The 21,518-nt window shown below is 35.3% G+C and overlaps 1 long non-coding RNA gene across 2 annotated transcripts in view; it reads left to right on the forward strand.

The window, feature by feature from the left end:
* Positions 1 to 21,518, forward strand: part of LOC115496226 (uncharacterized) — a 170,375-nt gene that overhangs the window by 51,337 nt on the left and 97,520 nt on the right. For both annotated transcript variants that reach the window (XR_012057059.1, XR_012057058.1), the window contains exons 3-5: positions 380 to 458; positions 17,968 to 18,110; positions 20,726 to 20,810. This is a non-coding gene — a long non-coding RNA (uncharacterized lncRNA). The remainder of the gene's footprint in view (positions 1 to 379; positions 459 to 17,967; positions 18,111 to 20,725; positions 20,811 to 21,518) is intronic.

Consider the following 21,518-nt stretch of genomic DNA (forward strand, 5'->3'; position numbering starts at 1 on the left):
ATAAAAAATATTTATAAATTGGATAAGAATGAAAAAAGAAGAAACATGACATATCTTGACCTTTACTTCTCACATGATGACCACTAAGGCCCGTGTGGGTTTGAAGAAAGGAAGAAAGCGTCATTTCTTCTGTCAGGTGAAAGAAGTCACCAAAGCTTTATGGCTATGTTGAACCAATTACTACCAGTGACTTACAAAGGCATCAAAGTTAATAGATTTCCCTTGACCTTACACATTTGATTTTTTCTTTCCACTTAAAAATCAAAGCAAAAATATTTGCATAAAGATCAACAAGGAAGGGAATGTGTGATTAGTTTTAGAACCTGTAGAACCTGTATCTCCAAGTGAATTTACAGTAGATTTTCTTTAAAAATTACAGAAGGAGCAGTGGTCTTTTATATACCAACAATTTCTGAAGAATCTTACACCACAGACGTGAACTGTGAAAAATTATACAAGTAAGTATTTAAAGAAATCCAATACTAACATTTAAAATCAAATATGCAGCTTTAAAATACCTAGAAGATGTTGGTCTAATTTTGAAAATGTGTATTCATTGTTGTTTTGGTTTGGTACTGCTGAGGTAAGGTAAGTAGCATGTAAACAGTTATTGTTACAGAAAGCGAAATCAGTGTCCTATTGACAGGAATTAACAAGGAATAGTTTCAATGCCTCGTTTTAAAGAATGCAATCTTTTCTAGTAACTTGAAAAGCCAATTATTTGAGAGTGAGTTTTTAACGTGGAAAATTACCTTTATCTTTCAGTATCTTTCTGAATTGGGGTCTAATGATGGAAAAACGATTTCTAAGCTCAAGGTGTAATTTCAGTGTCAGATACTGTTGACTTCTAAATGTAAAACTGACTCTCTGTGCCATTTTTGCTAACATTCCTGTTAGCACGCCTAGGATGTGCCCAGGGTCTAGGCCATGCATGTTCACTAGGTTCTATATCTGAATCACATTCAGGGAGAGAGAGACAGACACATCTGTGAATCTGGCCATGTTTTGCTGCTGAATGCTCTGCAGAAATGTTGGCAGTATTAGACTTCGGAGCCAGTGGAGAAGGCTATAAATTAAAACCATGGTATTTAATGGGGCAGAGTTATGGCACAAAGTGAGTAAGTTCAAGTTCATCCTTTCTAAAGTCAAACAGAATTAAAAAAATATTTCAAGGGAAATAGTTTGAATTCTTCTGTTATATTTTGGGTGCAAAATCTAAGCTGTTATGAGATGCAAGAATAAAAAGTAGCTCCTTGCCCTATAGTGCTATTTTTTATTACACTTGAATTGACTTAAAATGTGAAAATTATCAGGATAATGCCCACTTCTCATTTGACATTTAGTTTAGAATCCTCATTTGACATTTAGTTTAGAACCCTAAAATCTTATGAGAAATCTTTGGGATCCAAACCCCGATTTCACAAATCAGACTTTAGTCCATGTTGAGTGCATCCATCAACCAGACAGCTTGAAACTGGCATGACTTGGTAGAAGTAGATCTTCTCAGGGTGAAGGGTATGACTATGACAAGCATATGATTAACAGGACATGTTTTTCCCAAAGGGCTGCTTTACCTACAGCTTTTTTACCCACATAAAACTCTGCAGGGTTCTATTTCCTGTAACAGAAAGAGTTTCACTGCATAAAAAATATGATAAAAGCACATTTTTGAAGAAGAGGGTTGTGGTAAGTAAAGCCCTCATGGAGTTTATTTAAAATTTATAAAAATTTTAAAAAAAATGATGCTGCACTTAATATATGTGGTAAGTGTCTGTGTTCAGTTGCATCACTTTGATCACTCTCATCCCCTTTCCTGTGTTTACATGTTGCCTGGCTTTGTTCCATTGGGAATTCTCAGGAAAGGAACCTTCACTCTAAGAGTGAAAATCAATAATATGGGATCAGAAGATTAATACCATTAAATTTTTATTACCCATATGAAAGCCACACAGAAATAGTAAATACGTCAAGTCTTTCTTCTTGCTCCAAATATTAAATGTATAGTTGAACAGGACCTTTAGATTGTAGATTATCCTTGGCCTGTTTCATAATTTCTAGCTTTGCTGCTTCAGGTGTTAAGATAGGAATATGCAGAGCTGTGGGATTTAATGCCATCAGTTCACCTTCAAATCCAGAGAGAGAGATTTTTCATGCCAGGCATTTTGCTGGGTGATGGGCTGCTGAATAAGATCCTGCTTTCCAAGAATTGTAAAGATTTTTGAGCAGTCTATATGAACACTCTCCTTTCTCTATTATTCTCTTAACTTCTGCACCAAAATTGATACATATAATTTCAATCTGTTTGTGTAATTACTGCAATACCAGTTAGGGATACATCTGAGAAGGGAAGCATCTGTACAGTTTTCAGATCTGAACAACTTGTGCTTATTTTCTTTTCCTAACCCAAAATCTTGTAGGGCTTGAAGAGGAAGTTAAGTTTGATAAGTAAATCTGGAGCTGGAGAGGACATGTTAAGTCTCTGCACAGACTATATTCATTAAATTCTGAAGAATGATGGCACCATAAAATGTTGAAATTTCTCAGTGTTTCCTTATTTATTTGGGGAAAACGACAGAGAATATATAAGAAATATCTTATATATTTTTCCTTAGAGCAGTTTCAAGGATGTTTCCCTTAAAAAAGTAGAGGTAAATCTCTACAAATATTAGAAATTTTAGTGCTCTGAAAGGCACATCTTTACGATGAATACCTTACATTAAACAATATCATTAATATGCCAATATATTAAGGTCTTATAATTCTAGAAAAATATTAATATTTCAAAGTGAAACTTGGCAGCTTCTCTAGAGTTTCTGTAGAAACCAAAGGGATGACATAGGAAGAAACAATTGTAGTTTTACATTGCTATGTGTTTCCAAGATAATCTTTTTTTTTAAAGTGGGTTCATACTTTAATCAAAGTTCTGGCTGAAGTCCTGCTATCAGCCACGGTTGAATTTACATCAGGTCTAAGGCTGACATGTCAGGATACCTGGAGAGACAACGCATGGATTTAATATCGTTTGCCAGTGGGAATTCCTGGGGCTCAAAGTAATAATGTCTTCTACATTAATGTGCAGTGAAGTGAGTGTAGCATTAATCTTCATAAAAGTTCAGTTCTCTTGAGAATGTGGAAGGATAATATAAATCATAGTATTAGGAGGTAAGAGCCAGGTAACATGGGGTTACTTCTATGTAATTTCAATCTGAATAAAGAAAGTCAGAATTTTCTCTCTGCAGTTTGTCAGAAGCATGGCAGGATGGCAGATGTGAACCATCTCAATACTGTGAGTGTGTGTATATGACTCATACATCTTACTTGAGTTTGAAATTTTAAGATCCAATTAATAGAATTACACCTGAAGTTACTGTAACATCATCATTTATGCTATTGTACCTGAGAATCTGGATATTATAAACACCCTGTTTTCCAGATGCTGCATTTCTGCTATGAGAAATGTGCCTTAGTCTGAATCTTAATTCATGATTTACCAGCTGAGAATAAATTATTTTCTATATTAGCAATATTTACTAATGTAGCCAGAATTTGTTTTTTTCTGTATGGGGAAAGGGATGGAAAGCTGGGTGACTTCAAATGGGCTGACTTGGTAGTACAGAAGTGTACAAATGAAAATGTACCACTGTGTTTTGTTTTTTTCCTTTATAAACAGAAAAATCTTTGCATTTGCTAAAGTGTTAATTATTGCTCCTTTAATGAAAAATAACATGACTTTGTAACTTTCTCCTTTCTTGCTATTGGTGTGATTAGAATCTCATCAGTTGATTTTAAGCATGACATCGGGATCAGAGGGATGTGGGGTAAGAGGAAGCAGAGCCTCTGAGAGTTACTGAACTTGATGTTGCAATGGAGGGGATGTGTGGGAGAGAAAGTCTGCTAAGTGCAAGCGGGGATTTCATAAAGAGGTCAGAGTTAGCAGGAAGATAGACTGGTGATCTGCTAGGAGAGCTGTGCCCTGCATTCTTCATGAAATGTTGTGCAGGAGCAGCAAGAGCTTTTTTTGAGATGTGTCAGAAAAGGATTTCTGTCCCTATGGCTAATCCACGTGACAGCCTCAGCTCACCCTTTCTGTTAAGGTCAGCTCCCCAAACACTTGGACACAGCAATACTCCAGGGATGCAGGAGGAGTAAGATGACAGGGGACACTTAAAGTTCACTTGTATTCACTGAATTGAACCTAAACCAGCACGACCTTACTGTGCCTTGTGTCTGCCCTGCAGCTCAGCTGCTGTCCCTGTGCACATCAGGCATTTCAATTTACTTGCACTGCTGAAACCTAGGCACAATTTTCCACACCCAAGTTTTCTTACATGTCCTTTGTCATTTTAGAAATAATTGCTGGATCAAAGTCATTCATTTTTGTAGCTGAGGAGACAGGATTAGGGTTGTGATTTCCTTTGTGCAGCAGAAATCTCAATGACATCAAGGGAATAGGCCTACACAATACCTCAGTTTACAAATGAGAAAACACTGAATTTCTGATACAGTGTAATACTGAGGTTTAATTTGTGGATGTTTATGCAACACTTGGAACTTTCTAGACATATGTACCACTCCACAAGAAATACAGTGCAGCCTCCTTGATGGGATCTCTTATGGCACACAGGAGCAACCCAGACTCTTGCCAGAGGTCCTTGAAATCACTGAAGTCAGTCGGCTGAATGCAGTTTTGGTGGGTGAGTATTTTAATTATCCCAGATGACAATGAACAAATACAAGTTTTAGATAGGTACAAGTTGTAATACAGTGTCTAGATAGAGACATATCTATTTCAGTATTACTAAGCTCCTTTAAATGTCCACCTCTTGGTTTTTTCCCAGGCGTGTAAGATTTTATGAGTAATTTCTTTTACTGTCTACCTGATAAGTAATATCTGCTCCAAAAAATTATTAGGCTTCCTTCTTTACCCAAGCATGGGACACAAATGGCTTTTATACATAGTAAGATACATTGAATGGTGTGCCAATTAAAGCCTTTGTACATTCTTGTGCTTGGGGCTTGTAGTCCACAGACACTCACAGATCATGGAAGCCTAAACTCATTGTCATGGTGAGTAGGTTAATAGGTTGTAGGAGCTTTTGGCTTCCAGATGCCTTCAGAGAGTGAAGGAGGCTTTGCTTAGCTTTACAGAGAGTTTTTTCACATATACAGTTAATGGGCATAAACATCAGAAATCTTAGGTTACTCTAATTTTCAAATATCTGCACTGAAGTGAAATGGTCAGAACTAATTCACTGAGTTCTCTGCACTGCCCATGGCTCTTTTTGCCATCTGAACCTTAGACAAATGGAACAGTAGCCACTGCTGAGTTCCTGTCAGGGCTTTCCTACTGGTCTGTGCTGATGTAGTGAGGGAGCAAGAGGACAGCTTTGATGTGCTCATGAGAATGATGGCCAGGTTTCTGCTTTATGTGGGGCCACAGCTTCTGGTATTCAATGACAGAACACCATCTTTGCAATAACTCAGGACACAGTCAAGCAGGAATGTTGTGGGTGCAGGGTTCCACTGGCAGTGCCAGAAATTGAAAGCATATTTAGGGAGACCTGAGACAGAAACATCAGTATCTGGGTCAGTTATCTACCTTTCAGAATGTATAGTCACCACCACTTCTTAAAAAGCAGTTTCTTAAGAAATGCAAGTCACCTGAATGAGCCCTTAAGAAAAAAACCCCACAAACCATGCTGCTTTAGTGATATATATTGTGTTCCATATATGTGAACACATGTATCAGCAGGTCTTAACTAAGAATCACAATAATGTCAGAAGTATATTCAAAATTGAAATTATACTTCCAGTGCCTCTTCTCTGTTCTTTGGAAGATACTGTGTTGCACAAAAGGACTGCAAGGATTGATTTTTAAATACCTGCAGTGTAGACAGTAGAAATTTAATAATTACAGCTAATTAGTTCACCAGACAACAAAGGGCCAGGGTTAATGCCATGGTATGCTGTGAGGCTGTGGGTGTTCAAAGTGACAGGAAACAGGTAGACTGACCTGCAAATTAGTTATGAAGTGAATTCAAATAGAGCTGTATATAGGACATCAGAATTATGTAAGGATGAGTTTTCCATTAAAGTCTGAACCTTTTATAGCTTCTGTATTCAGTTTCTTAGAACTTCATTTTAATGTAAAATATTAATTAATAAAACATGCTTTAAAATTAGTATTTCAAAGAACTTCTCATTAAAATAAATCCTGACAATACTAGTGTTCTACCAGGAGTCCATAGTAAACTCAAAAGGGATTTTCCTGTGTTACATATGATGGGCTTCTCATTGTTTAGTTATTTATAGCAGACACAGTAGTGATAATTGACATTATTCTTGCAGTGATTAATATGTGATAAGGTGTAGAAACCAAGTTAATAAGAAAGTATAATGATAAAAGAATTCTGCCTTTCGGAGATAAGTGCAGAATTCAGACCTGCGTCTTCTCTTGGGCCAGGCAAGTAACTGATAGCTTTTAGAGGAAGAGTGTTCTCTTACAGTATGAGTGTTCTTTGTGAGTTTCTAGAATTTGTAAACTACACTGTTGGGGTTTTTTTCGCTGATACAATTTTTTCTTAGCAGTGAAATGCTAACCGTCCCCCTTTTTTTACTGCTTTTCTTCACAGTTACTTCTTTCTCTACTGAAGCATTTTATTTAATTTTTAGATTGATTTTCCCCTCAATTTTTCTTGGTTATTACATCTTTCTGTATAGTATCAAAATTCAATCATATATTTAATGAATCAAATAAAAATCATTGCTAGAAGCAAATGATCATACGGAGATATTAATTGTTTGAGCTAATAACATTTCTTTCCACATAGCCATGATCTAATGATACATTAACAGAAAACCCTTTCAAATCTCTTGGAAAACACCCAAAGAAATTTTATATGTCATCTTGATAATACTCTTGCCTAGAGGTTGTAATGCACAGACATTAGAAATAGGGTTTGTGGATTTTGTCCTTTTTTTATTTTCCAAGGAGTGTGAAAGAGGAACCTGACGAAATGCAGGCTGGGGCTGGGAATTGTAGTTAAGGGGAGAAGAAGATCCTACATTAAAATGCAGGTAAAAAGGAAAGCAAGGTAATTGATGATAATTTAATTAAATATAGGCTATAGAATATGCTGTTGAACTACTAAAAGGTAACGTACATATGAATAGAGTTGAATTAAGTTTTGTCCAATTCTAGAGTTTCACTGAATTTTCTGCCAAAGATCTGAGATATTTCCTGAAATAGGAAAACACTTTGGGGGAACACCAATTAAGTGTATTCAAATGCTTCTGGAAACTTAGAAAGCATTCACAGTTTATATGCTCACATAAGACAACAGCTAGAGAAGAAAAAAAAGATGTTTTATTATTTTATTGTCACTGAGCATGCAGTATTTTTGGTTGTCTTTGAAGTAGAACTTAATACTGGGTATAAGGTGAACAAAAGCTTCAGTTATCATTCAGAATCCCTATGATGTGTGGAGAGCCTGAGAAGATACTGGAGGAATAAGGAAAAATTTAAGGCTCAGTCATGCTTTCAGAAAGTTAATTGTAAGTAAAATTGGTAAAATTCTGATGAGAGTCACTCTGAAGTCAGGGTGATTGAGTATGGTATAATGCATCGATTGAAAAATGCATTTAACACATGCTTTAGTAGTTTGTGAGGTTGTGGCCTAACTGTGCAGCTTTACTGGGAGCATATAACTAGAGAAGATTAAAACAATTCTGGGAACAGCACCCACCACTAAAGTTTTCCAAAGTTTGAAAGTGGGCTTCATTGCTTTATCATGAATCATTAGTTTCCATCAAGTCAGACTTGCATGCAAGGTAATAGAAAGGCTGAAAATAATTTTGGGATAAGGAGAGAATTTATTTTTTTTAATAATAAAGTGCCTAATAATCTGTCATTTATATTTCAACCTCTTGTCATTCTGTAACTATAATTAAGGGAAATCCATATTGCAGACTTGTGATTATAACTGTTTTTTGTCTTCTATTAAATTTTGTTTTAGGCACAACAAAACTACTGGATGAAAGTGTCATAGCCATAAGATAAAAGAGTGGGTTAGCAAATGAGGAAGTTATTTTCCAAAAGAAAAGTAGAAATGGAGAGAAACTATGTTGATTACTCCTATCTTACCTTGAAACTAGGTCTTGCAGTACATTCATACTGTTTAATTAATATCATTCATACATTAGCAATTCCCCTCTTTATTATTGGTTAGGAATCTTTTCTGCTTCACTGGGGGCATGTTAATACAAATAAAAGCATTGCAGCATCTGCAGATGAAGATTCTTGCCTTTTTTACTGTAAAAATAGGAAGAGTATATAATGTTAAATTTAAAAGGTAATGTTAACTCCTTGTTTCAAAGTTTTACAGAGCCTCCTAGCCTCCTCCTGTATGTTCATGTAGAGGACCTCAGTGTTTCTATCTATAAAGGAGTTAGGCACTACTTGTATTAAAATATTTATTCAGAAGAGTAGATTGATTCACTATTTAAAAGTGAATGATCTTCTGGTTTTTATTTTAGTCTCACTTTGCAGCAAGTTGCTTTCATTATCTGTGCAATGAAGGTGGCTCAATATTCCATTGCAGCTCTTGTGAGGCGTAACGTGGTTAAATTCGGGGGTGGGTTTATCAGTAAGGACAAGGGCTGTGTGATGAGAAAGTGGCTGTGTGCCTGTGCAGCCCTGAAGCCAGATGACAGCTGGTTCCACTTCTCAATTACATGCTGGTTTCTTAGCTACTTACATTTGCTTCAGTGAAATCTGGACCAGCTTGTGATTTATGGAGACATTCTGATCCATTGCTGATTCCATCACTGCAGGGGTTGCCTGCAGACCCATTGTGAGTTAAACATTCAAAGTCTGAGTGCTGCTGAATCTTCGCATTGTAATGATTTCTTTGCCCCAGTGTGTAACAATCACAAGTCTTGATCTCTTTAATGGTAGAAAATATTTGTTTGTGGGAAGTTATTTACTACTTATTATTTTTACATTCAGTATAATTGACATGAAGGACTTCGTATACGTAATTACATTCCCCTGAGATTATTCAGGCTAATGGTTTATAGGTAATTTAAGCATTAGATTTGTAGTTTAAACAAGAAGTTATTTCATGTAATCTGTGTAGTGTAGCAGTTTTAGGCAAATACAGTATTTCAAATTCTTTGCATGAATTATTGTGTTTTACATTTTCTTTTGTCATTTTAGTGCCACTCCTATTTATGGATGTTATTCTACAGTAGATACTAGTGTATTTCAATATTTTATGGGTGCTAGTATTATCCTGCCATGGAATGATTAGTATTTATATCTCTATATGCCTTTGAAAAAGACTTTTCTGCAGCATCTTCCAGTCATTGGTGTTTCTTTTTTATAAATTAGAGAATAGGTATATATTTATTGTTTGTAAGAGAATGCAGATTGTGACTGTACTTTGTTATCAGCATATTTTTTGTTAATCATGCTGAGCTTAAACTTCCTATTTATTGACCTAAGTAGGTGAAATAAATGCATGCATTTAAGAATTAGGTTATTCTTGCAATATAAGTATATATCTTGCGATATATAAAGTATTTAACTTTTAGCAGCTGTAACACCTCTCTGAGCTTCAGTCATCCTTTAGTAGTCAAAGCAAGTTTCTCTTCAGATGTCCCTTTTTGGACAGTATTTTTTTTCTGAGGAAAAATAGATTGTGCTTGATATTACAAGTGTCATTTTATGTGTTGTCAAAAAGAATAATCTGTAATCTATAATTTTGACATGATAAAATTGCAACAAAGCCTGCTTTAAAGCATAGTTACCTAACATATGTTGTAACAAGTGTAACAATGCACCATGACAGGGTCTGATTAAAAACGTTGATCAATCCCATTTCTCACTTCTGCTGTTGCCAATCCTGGGAATTTACTGAAACACCTCATGTTTCTTATTTCTGATTTTTCTAGAGGGAAACTGTGCCATGAAAAAATTGGGCAGTGTAATCATATTTACAAAAATTACTCTGAAATTTATTACAATCAATGGATAAAGACAAGAAAAGATCTTTTTCTATATATTTTTTGCTCTTCTTATATCACTTCCAATACACAAGTACTGAGAAAAACAATCTCTCTGATTAATATAATTTTCATAATCCAGGGCCGTTTTCTTCCATATTAGGAAAAAGAACATATACCTGAAAAAAATTGTTTAAAATTTACCTCAGATACTGTGTTTGTAACAGAAAGGTTCCTCTTTTTTATTGATTCCGCTTTTTCCTTGTTCTGTCCATTCCCTATTGCCTGCCAAAAGGGTTAATTCTGTTGTCCATGTCTGCACATGAATCAGACTGGGCTCTACTTTGCTCTGAAGTCTATTGTGCAGAGTGAAGTTCAGATAAGTCTAAGTAAGTAAATGAAATATTTTAACAATGCATAGTGTAGTAATTAATTTGTACAAAGCACTGCATTAAATCTTGTTGGACAGTTGCTGATGCTGCAATATTTTAAAAGAAAATTGATTTTATTGATGTCCCTTTCATCTGTGCATTGCTCTTACTTTATATGCCTTCCTCCTTTGCTAGTGTATGTGTAAACAGTTCTGGTTTAAACTGATGCATTCATTCTGAGGCCAAAAAAGAAGCTGGGGGAAATTCAGTGACAGGAGAGGGATTGAATTGAAAGCTTCTGAGCCCTATCTATGACCTATTATGCTTTCTTTTTCATTTCCTAAAATGCTTCAAATAGAATAGGGAACCATATAATTTTAAAAGCTTAGATTTGATGATATATTTAATATATTTTCTGTGATAGCTTTTTTTTTTTTTTTTTTTCCCTTAAGATTGCTCTTTGTATTTCTTTATCTCCTATCCCAGGACAGGTGTAGAGTGGTTTTGCCTTGAGACAGAAGGTTGATCAGAAGTCTTTATGCTCCCTGGATGTAGGGGGGAAAGATGGCTTGATGAGGAAGACTGCTTTTATATGAAGGAAGAAAATGTAGTGGCAACAGAACTGTCTGGGAGCACTGTCTGGGCCCTGTGATGTGACACAGTGACCCTGGCGTTGATCTCAGTGACTAAAGCAGCTCTGTTGCCCTGGGTTTTCTGGGGAATTCAAATATCCTGCCTCTGCCAGTGTTATCTCTGTAGAGATACTTTTTTGGTCTATGAGAATAGTGTATTTCACCCTTAGATAGCTATCGAGATGCTTTCATGTACTCTGAGATTTAAAGTGGTGTGGGGCATTGTAGCTTGAGAAATTATACATTATTGTTTCTAATAGGTTCAGCAAAATACTTGATAAAGGGTTTGCTCCAGAGAGTATCTCTGTGGCTGCTGCTTCTTTCTTTTAAGCTGAAGAAGCCATGCCACTGAAAAAAAGACAACCTTTTGTAAAAAGATAAAAAACTGGTGATGTCTGTGTTGCCAGCTGTGCTTGGTCGGGGTAAATTTATAATTATCAATTAATTGGTTGTCCATAAAGGCCAACTGACAGACAAGTGGCTACTAAGTTCAAGGAGTGAAAATGTGCTTATATGAATTGATTAGAAACAAAGACATTAGTGCATTTGTAACTCTTAGTCATTACTCTTGCTATTACTCTGACCTCTAAAGACAATATTCCTGTGGATGAAAAATAATCTTTTTTTTTTTTTTTGCTTTGCTGTTTGTATAACAACATCAGCATACCCACTTCTTGAATAAAGACCTGCTTTTTTCAGGCACAGTGATGACAAGAAAAAAAATGCTTTTCTTTTTGTCTTTAGGAGGAACAGGAGGAACTATACTACTATATGATCATCCAACTGAAATGCTGTCATCGAAGAACTCTAGAGTTTAGTTATATATACTCCCATATCCATTTGGTATTACTTTTGTGAAGAAATACACTGTTTTGCCAAAGTTCTTCTTGCTTCCATGGAGCAGAATTTGACACCCAGGTTTAGGGATTGCACTGAGTGCAGCAAATGAAATGAATTTCCTTTTATTGTCTAAGTACCAGGACTGATGATGCTGAGAGCATTATAAAACATAGCAAGGGAGCTGGTATGTCATGAATCAAGTTACTACTTGGATCTGATAGCTTCTGAGCTGTTCTTTCCTCTGCTTTTTCTCAGAGAGAAAAGTGAATTAACCTCATGAAAGATGTGCTTAATTTCCTCCTGGTATTTTCCACCAGGAATCTTAGACCTCAAGCTTGTTTCATTCCTTTGGGAATTCTGTTTGAGCATATGGAAGCTCTTCGTAAAACTCATGGTATCTTGCATTTTCTTTTGTTTAGTATTAATTTATTTAGAATTATGCATTTTTTGTTGCCATAATGTGGTTTAAAAAGGAAAATCAAAAAATCAGCAGACTAACAAAAAGGAGGACTTTCCACCTATATGAATATTAGAAGTAATAGTCACTGTTAAAAAAGATCCACGTTACTTCAAAAAGCTTTTTCTCTCCCTTATGTTGAAATGACCCTTATGAATGCTAACACTGAAAATGGCTAGAAGATTAAAAAAATAACTCACCCTGAAGCAAAAGCAAGCATAGATGTGATCTGCAGAGCTTTTAGTACTGGATGACCCCTGGCTTATGGACTGCATCATTAAAAGGAAGGGTATCTGTTCCCCTCATTGCTGAGGCAGCAAAGGGTTTATGTTTAGATTTGACTAAGAGCCCACCATACAGTACAGCACTCATTCCTATTGCTGTTTCTCCTGTGATGCTTTCTCCAGCATCCAACCTGCATTCATTCTGTGATTGAACTGGGACATATAAATGGTTTGGTTTTTGCGTTTGGTTTGGTTGTTTTTCCTCGACATAACTTCATTTTACTTTTTTTTTGCATTTACATAGTTACTACTGTTACAAGTAGGGTAGGGAAAGGAAAGCATGTTTCTGACAGGGCCATTGGCCTTGTTTTTATTTGATGGCACTCATAGCTAAAATCAGATCTGTCACTGATGTCAGTGCTTTACTTAAAGCTGCCTGGGTTCCTTCACCACTGTTTTCATCCTCAGAATTGTAAATCAATTCCCTTTGATCTAAACATAAAAGCCTGGGAAGCTTATGTTGAGGATGTCTTCCCTTGTGCTTCGCTTCATTCAGTTCAGCTGCTAAATCTGGTCTAAGGAAATCAAAAGCAATACTGAATTGACATTTAATAGCTCTCCTCAAGACTGTCAGAAAGTAATTTCTCAGAAAGTTTGAAACAAACTTTGCATTGTACTTGTCTATTATTAGCATTCCACTTAGCATATGCAAGTAGCTTTTTGAAAGCAGCACATAATATCTGAACTAGGAATTCTAAATGCTTCTGCCCTAATTAAATTGAATTTTCTGAGGGCTAATAAAAATATTCAAAGGAATATGGAAGAGGAAGAATCACTGTTAAAGAATTCTGAGGAACAAATGTGTTTTGTCAACTGTACCAGTTTTGACCATATGGAGTAAACTGAAACTAGACTAAAGCACAGTTGCCTCCAATTTTTGCAAAAATCAATTTTTAAGCATTTCAGTATCCTGTTAGTTCACTTCTACAGACTAGTACTCAATGGTGTGTCTCTTTTAGTGCTTTTTCCAGGAATCCTAATGTCTATTAATCAGCTGTTACAAACGTGTGCTTTCTTTTAATTGATTTTGTAAGGCAGTAATGAGGTTTGTATTCAGAATTTTGCAACATATTGGAAAATTAAAATGTATACGAAACATTAAATTGCTGTTTTGCTTGAGTATAAAGTAAATAGCGTCATCTCTGCCAGTTGGACTAAACTAAGGAGACTTCCTGAAAAAGCCCAGCTTTTTCCTGTGTAACTTCTGTTATAATGTGGGGACTTAGTCATTAGCTAACTCACGTCTTTAGCATTTGAGCAATAAGTGCTGTTATGTCTGGGAACTCAGCTCCTCGGACAGAAGGAAACTTTAGGCAGTTTATCCATCACAAATGGTTTGTTTGTGACACTTTCCAAATGTTTTCAGCTGGGAAAGCTTTGATAAGGCTTGCAGTAGTAACATTTTATCCTGAGGAATATGGGTATATGGGAAAAATGTTACTCTCAGAAAAAAACTTCACACAAGAAGAAACCTGGCATGACTAGTGAAGCCTAGTATTTACTCAGGAATTATCTCAGTAGAGCTGACCTACTATTTTATGCTTTTAGGCTTCTATTTTTTAAAAAACCCATACTTCTTAGATGTGCCATAGCTTTCTGTTTCCTAGTTCAGGTAGAATTTAAGTAAAACTAGAATTATCATTAGTGTAAAAAACATTTAATGGAGAAAATCCAAAGAAATTATACTAGCAAAAACAAGATTGAAATTTAATGAACAACTGTTACAAACACGTTTCTTATGCAAGTCCTACAGCACTTAATATCTGATATCTGCTGTGCACTAGTAATTAATGAAGCTTGGTAGAAATGAGATTTTAAAGTACTGAACTACCCGGGGGAAAAAAAAAAAAAAAGCTGTTTCGGTTAATTGCACCTTTGCAATTGGAATTTACTGAAAAGCATGGCAATTTAACATACATATAGAAATGGTTAGGTTTTCTGCTCCCAACAATGGCGTAGAAGTGATTTTCCATTTAAATGCAAAAATAATCAAGTATTTCTGAGATAACCTATATTTTGTAAACTCAATAACAGCAGGAACTTAAACCACTCCAAATCATTTTGCCCAAAATTGTCAATCCAGTGTTCCAAATTTCATTCCAACTCAGAACAACTAGAGTTCTAAAAGGTCCTAATAAAGATTTTCCTGGGTTTTATTTTATTAACTTCTAAATTTGTGCAAAATAAAAAAAATAAAAGGTATTTTAGATAGTCTCAGTGTTTTATTTTGCAAACTGGTTATTTAGAACTAAAGCACCCATATTGAGAAAGTCTTGGCCTAAAATTCAATAGGAGTTTCTTGGACTTCAAGGAAGGAAGGTGTGTTGTCCTGCCAAGAAATGTGTAATGAATCATCACCACTCTTTATTTTTTAAGGTTTTTAAAAATAATTTTTGTAGGAAAAATTCTTTGAAAACCACAAGGAGAAAGAAAAAAATGCAGAAATAAATATATTCTATTTCTATAAATACAAATTGCATGTGTATTTTACAGGATTTTGTTACAATTAAAAAAAAAAATCTACCTTGCTTCTTCCTGTTTCCAGAGGAATGGTGACATTCTCTTTGATTTTAATCTTAGCAGTGATGTGAACACAGAGAGTTTCTGGCAGTTGAGTTCTCTCTGTGACAGGTCTGTGGATTAAACCAGCCAGTAAAGCAGGGAGGTGGGTTAGCTGACTTTTCTTTCCATGAATGCAATTTTAAAATACAGTGGTTTTCAAAATGTAATTTCCTGATTAGTGCCCAGTTATATTAACATCACTGTGATGTGGACTTGCTGTTTGTACTGAATACAAATATATTAGAGTTGGTAAAATGACAAATGTTTTACTGCAACTTAGTAAGTGTATGTATTGCAAAAGATGCAGTGTGTTGCATGAAAATGTATATACAAGTGGTATTAAATACAATATGAATGATAACAGGAAGAATATCTGTATGTGTAATAGTTCTTATCACGAAACTAAGATATTGAAAGTAAACAAAATAACCTGTGCTCAGCCTAGCAGATCAGGAGATAAATCCTTAGCTGACACTTTCATGAAGCTCAGATGTCCGTGATTGTCACAGCTTCCATATAAACTTGAATAAATTATCATAACTTTTATATTTTAGTAAAATATAGTTACTAAAACCACCTGGATAGCCAGAACTGATGCCTTGTTAAGGCTGACCTAGAATAGAGGCTAGACAGAGTTAAAGAATAAAGTAGGTATTTATTAAAAGGCCTCAATGGATATACCTTGGGCAGTAGAAGAGCCCAGCCAGGGCTACGCACAAGATGAACCCAAATTAGTCACAAAATGGATGATTGGTCACAGGGTCTCTCACTTTTGTAAATTCTGGTCCTTTAGCATATTGGAGTTAATTGTCCAATTATAGCTTTATGTTATGAAGTCCTACCCATCTTGTTTTCCTCCATGTTGTTTATGCTCTTGGGCCTGAAATTTGGATCAGTTGTCCTTGGTCCCAGTCTAGAAAAGGAATTGTTCTGTCTAGCTACTCTGTGAAGAGGACTTAACATCCCTTAATATAAAGCTCAGAGCTACACACGAAAACAGTACAGAATCTTAAAAATATAAAAGCTAAAACCTAAGGCATCAATATCACTTCCGTGACAGAAAAGAACATTATGGAACTGTGAGATAAAAGTACAAAAAAATCTCAAATATTTTTGTTCTCCTTTTTCAGTCTGAAATAACAAGCTATACAAAAGGAGGGGTTTAAAGGCTTTTAGTACATTAACCCAGGACTTCACATTAATTTAAAGTAAGAGTTTATCACCTAGTTTACTACCAGCAGGGCATCTAGTCAGAACTAAGTGCATAGGACAATCTCTGAGGTTTTAAGTTGCTCTAGGTGCTACTCTGCCACTCTGAGGTGCCAGTCACAAGCAGAATGTGTCACTGCCTGGAGGGAGCTCTCAGCACTGCTTGTGGTGGGAACCTTCAGAGCTACCTGATTGCTTGATGCCTGATGTTAGATGAGATTAAATTTATCTCAGGAGTTCAAGTGAAGTCTTTAATCACCCTGTTGTTTATAAGTGCTCTTTATACCTGAAAATGATTTTCAGGCATGAAATATACTTAATTAGACACTTCAGGAATCTATCTAGCTATATAGCTATCTATCTATCTTTTACTGGTGTACTTGGAAATTCCAGAAATTTATCAGAGATTTATTTGCTGGGACCAATTATATATGCTGGCATGTTAATCAGTATTGCTGTTGTATTTGTAGGAACATGTTGTCCTGAATATCAGTGCCTAACTGTCCCTTCTCACCAACATAATTCTCATGGTTTTCCACTTCTTTGTGTAATAAAATGGAGTTAGTAGAATTTGTGAAGCATTTTCATGGCTATAAGGATGCTCAAATAACAGGAAAAGTTTATAAGTCTTAGGATCCCAACTCTAAAGCAAGACCTGTTTGTCAGTGGTAATAGATAACAGGAGTTTTCCAGCTCTCCTAAGGGAGGAATAGTTTTTCAAAAAATTGAAAAAGATTATTTTGTTGGGAAATGTTTTGGAGAGGTTAATAGTTAAATATGTTTGTAGGCTTGAGAAATAGCCTTTATCCATCTTGTATACCATGCAATGTGGAAGGTGGTACATTGTGAGCTTTAGCTTTTTAAATTAATTTGTCATTTTTCATGTTTAAATTTTGAATGTTGTTGAAAGCAAAGAAAATAATTAAATTGCTATATATTTTCTCCTGAAGAATTAAAAAGGTGTTTTTTTAACTTTTTAGCCCACCTAAAACTGCTGTAGATAGATAGCACTGGAAGGTTGCACAATAGCAATAACAACTAGTCTGAAGTTTTCTGAAAAATAAATTTTATATGGTAGCTTTTCAAGCTGCAAGATGAGACCTAATATATAATCTTTATGCATATCAACACACAAATGCATGATGCACATGTTTGTATAAGCTCAGTTAAGAGATGGTAATTTTAAACTATTCAGAATAATGACTGACTTTTTCATGTTTTATGTGAGCAAAGCCATACTGTCTGAAACAGCAACATCTAAAAGTCTCAGAGACTGTGAGAGAACCCCTTTTCTCTTGCTTTCGCCCATCACTTGCTTTCCTAGGAGTGTACAGTAGTCTGTCCATGACAAGGAGAAGCTCACTCTGTGTCTTCCCAGTAATGATGGCATCCATGATTGTTTCTTACCTCAGAATCTGACACTTCTAAACACAATTTTGTCTTTTCCTGGGTGAGATTCCCAAATCTTTATTCAGACACAGTCTTCTGACATCTGATGACCTTTTCATTTTCCCATAAGTGAAGTGGAACTCTTAAGATGATTTTTTGCTACTGTCAGAGATATTTTATTATTATTTTATTAATATTTATGCTTTTTGCTGGAACAGACTTGGTTCTGTATGAAGAAATTACTGCATAATTTCAAAGAGGAGCCGTAGTCCTGCTTACAACACAAAAATCCAGCGCTGCCAGTGATGTTTTGACAGTGGATGTGAGACTGGGAATTACTAGAGCTGAAATGTTCAATGAGGTAAATAGAGCAATGCAAATCTCAAGGGCTTTTGAAATACAGAACATGCAAGGACAATTTTGAGAATGTGTATTACATTCCTGCTCCCTCTCACACCATCTACCAAACATCTCTTCCCTCTCTTCAGCTTCTAAAAATCAATGTGATGTGACTGCTCCAGTTTCAAATTAGCATGATTTAATCTGGTACAGGAAAGATCTTTCTCCATGGAAAAGACCCAAATGGGAAATCTAATGATAGCATATTCCTCAAGGAGAGCTGCCACCTTAGACAGTGTCCCTGTAGGAGGGAAAGTGAACAGCTGCAATATTTCGTATATAAAATGTGTGTGTGCATGTGTATGGTGACATGACACAACGCTTTGTGACAGCTCATTTTATTCTGGGTTCTTCACATGACAGATGAAATGATTTCTGTAATTATTCTTAGGTATAAGACCCAAAGTCAGTTCTGTTAATACTTGGACTGTTTGGCGTAAAATACATTTAGGTATCTCATTTAAACATCCCTCTGGAAAAAAAGCTCTGGAAATCAGGAGTGATTGAGTGGATGAGCTCCAACTGTATTGCTTCTAGGCCCAGTAAAAAGGCAAGTATAAGGGGCTGATTTTCATTTCAAGTGTTTCATTTGAGGCGAAGTTTCATCCCAAGGCTTACATAACCAGACTAGCTTTTCTTGTAGTTGAATTAGCTCTTGTTTTACTTCTAAGTTAAATTAAGATCATTGCAATTTTGTGCTAAGGAGCAGTAAAAGTTTAAATATATCCTTGCTTTAGAACAAAAATGTACATTAACCATAACCAGTGATAAAATACTACTTGCCATTGCAAGCCTTTATCACTACTAAGGATTAGAAATAGATCAATTATATAATTTGACATACTGCTAAGAAAATTATTGTACGTGTATCTATGCTTTATTTTAAAATAATTGATAGGTTTATAATTTAATGTGAACGTAGAATATTTAAAAAATACATACTACAGTTAGTAAACTAATGAAGAAAAATGTATGTTATCTCCTAAAGCTTGAAGGGGATTTGTTACATCTATATTTGTTGTGTAGCAATAATGCAATTCTTATTATTCATTTAGAGAAAATATTGTTGAACTTCGGTGAAAATGATTTTCTCTTTTTGAACATTCAGTGTGACTTTGTCATACATTTTCAGGTTTCCAGCTGGGCTGGTTTGTTTTCATTCAGGATTGAAGTCAGTTGCTGCATTTCCAGGATTACTGAAAGGTTGAAGGTACTTCAGTGATATATAGGGTCTACAGAATAACCGTTTTGCAACTTATATGCTTAAGAGAGAGAGAATATGTTAATAAAAATTCACTTAAATCATCTATCAAAGGTGCCAGTGCACCTAGTGGTTTTATTTCTCAAGAAAGCAGAGAGAGGAGCTTTTATTGATTACTTTTTGGGAAAATTATTCTGTGAGTTACTTTTGCAAAGAATATAATTTGCCTGGGGTGTAGCAGGAATAGTATGAAAAGCTCTGGGAGAAATAGTTCTCTGGTTGATTTTTTTATCAGTATGAAATGATGGTGTTCTCTCAGAACCAGAGCTATATCAGCTCCACAAATATTACTAGAGATGGGTATGACTTAATGTGCTTGATAATGCTACACGTAACTTTTGCTTGATAATGCTACAGGTAACTTTTGAAAGGTCTACTGGAAAAAATAGAAATTGGGAAGAAGAGAGATTTTTAGTTCTCAATGAACTGTTCATGTAATAAAAAAGAAGGCAAATAATTGTGGGATGTAATGGCCTGACTGACTTACAAGGCTATTTTCTTTCCCATTTCTGTGATGAAAGCCTTGAAAATATAGTGCAGGTTATGATACTTTTAACCTGTACTATTATGTTTACTGTTTTAAGATCTGAAGCCAAAATCATAAAATTGAAACTGGGACAACTCAATCAGTTTTTCCACATCAAATTCTATATATTTAGCTGCCAATCTGTGATTCAGATATAGATTCATCTCCACAGGCAAAAGCAGCTTAAAAAATTTAAAAAAAATTTCAGTTTAGAAATTATATTATTTTATGAATTTGTCTAATATTTAGAATTTTGCAGTATTATAATAATCTGATAAGTGAATTGAAGTTAAATTTGAAATTTATATAAATTTTTGTGGAAAACTGGTCTTTCATAATTAGCAAAGAAAAGCAATATCTAAGAAGATAAACACAAAAAGTAAAAAGAACTTGGCGTCCCTGCATGTGACAGGTGGAAGGTCTAAAATCTGAGAAAATTTGTTATCACTCAGTTACTATCAATCCTCATTGCTCACTGTCACACTGGAGAAAAGCAGTTATTTTTTTCTGAATTACAGTCTTACTGTACAGCCATACATTTCACATCATTTGATGTGAAATTTGATTTGATTCTGACATAATTTTACATTGGCATTAATGTACAATGTTTGTAAAACAATCTTGTTGCTGGAAAACATTGCTTCAGTAGTCAAAGTGATGGAGTCATGTTCTGAATTTAATTTTGATATGCTGTATTATTTCTTAGAGCAATTGCAGGCTGTATACATATTTTTGTGTTCAAAAATCAGGAATATATTTGCAAGAAGTGAATTGTTTTGTCTTCCTCCAGCCTAAGAAGAGACTCATGTAGTTTGAAGTTCGCAAAGACAGCAATCAACAGAACAGCAGAATTACAGATGAAGAACTGTTCTGTGGTGAGTAAACTGAAGCTTTCATACTTTGGGCTTCTTGAGTGAAGATTGTGTGGCACATACTCTCAAATAAGTACAAATGACAAAGTATCAGTAATTGACTGAAACCTCAAGGAATTGCTCTTACAAAAATAGTACTAAAAATGAAATATTTATTACTGTTTTACTACTTTAGCTGAAGTATTCTGTTCTACTGCAGACCTTTATTTTTCTTCTGGTTTAATCAATATTCTCACATTTTACTGTTATTTTTTGACATCTAATACTATATATTGTAGTTTCTTTCAATAATTCCTGTAACTGATACCATGAAGCACTTGTCCTTGCTAAAGTATCTCCTAATCCTTGACAAGCTGGTATCTGAACATCCCATTGGTGCTGTGGTTGCAGTTAAGTACTGTGGAGTGGCACTTTAGGCATTGACTGTGTAGGGACCTCGTGGTTTTCATCTGTTCTGGTCACAGTCAGCTAAAAGATAGAGCCTATTTTTGCCAAATTGGATCAGTTCTCACTGGAGACTGTAATGTTGCTGGCATGAGGATGCTCCTTGGCCAAACAGCTGAGAGAGAATTGCAGCAGGCAGAACAGGATTCTTCCCACAGGGCTGAGCCCTTGATGACAGCTGGTAATGCAAAGCACTTCCTGAGCTGAGTGCAGGGGTTCTAGCACTGCTCCTTTGCTCTCCTGATATGCACAGTAACCACTTTTCTG

The sequence above is a fragment of the Taeniopygia guttata genome, chromosome 8 (assembly GCF_048771995.1).
Source record: "Taeniopygia guttata chromosome 8, bTaeGut7.mat, whole genome shotgun sequence".
Lineage (NCBI taxonomy): Eukaryota > Metazoa > Chordata > Aves > Passeriformes > Estrildidae > Taeniopygia > Taeniopygia guttata.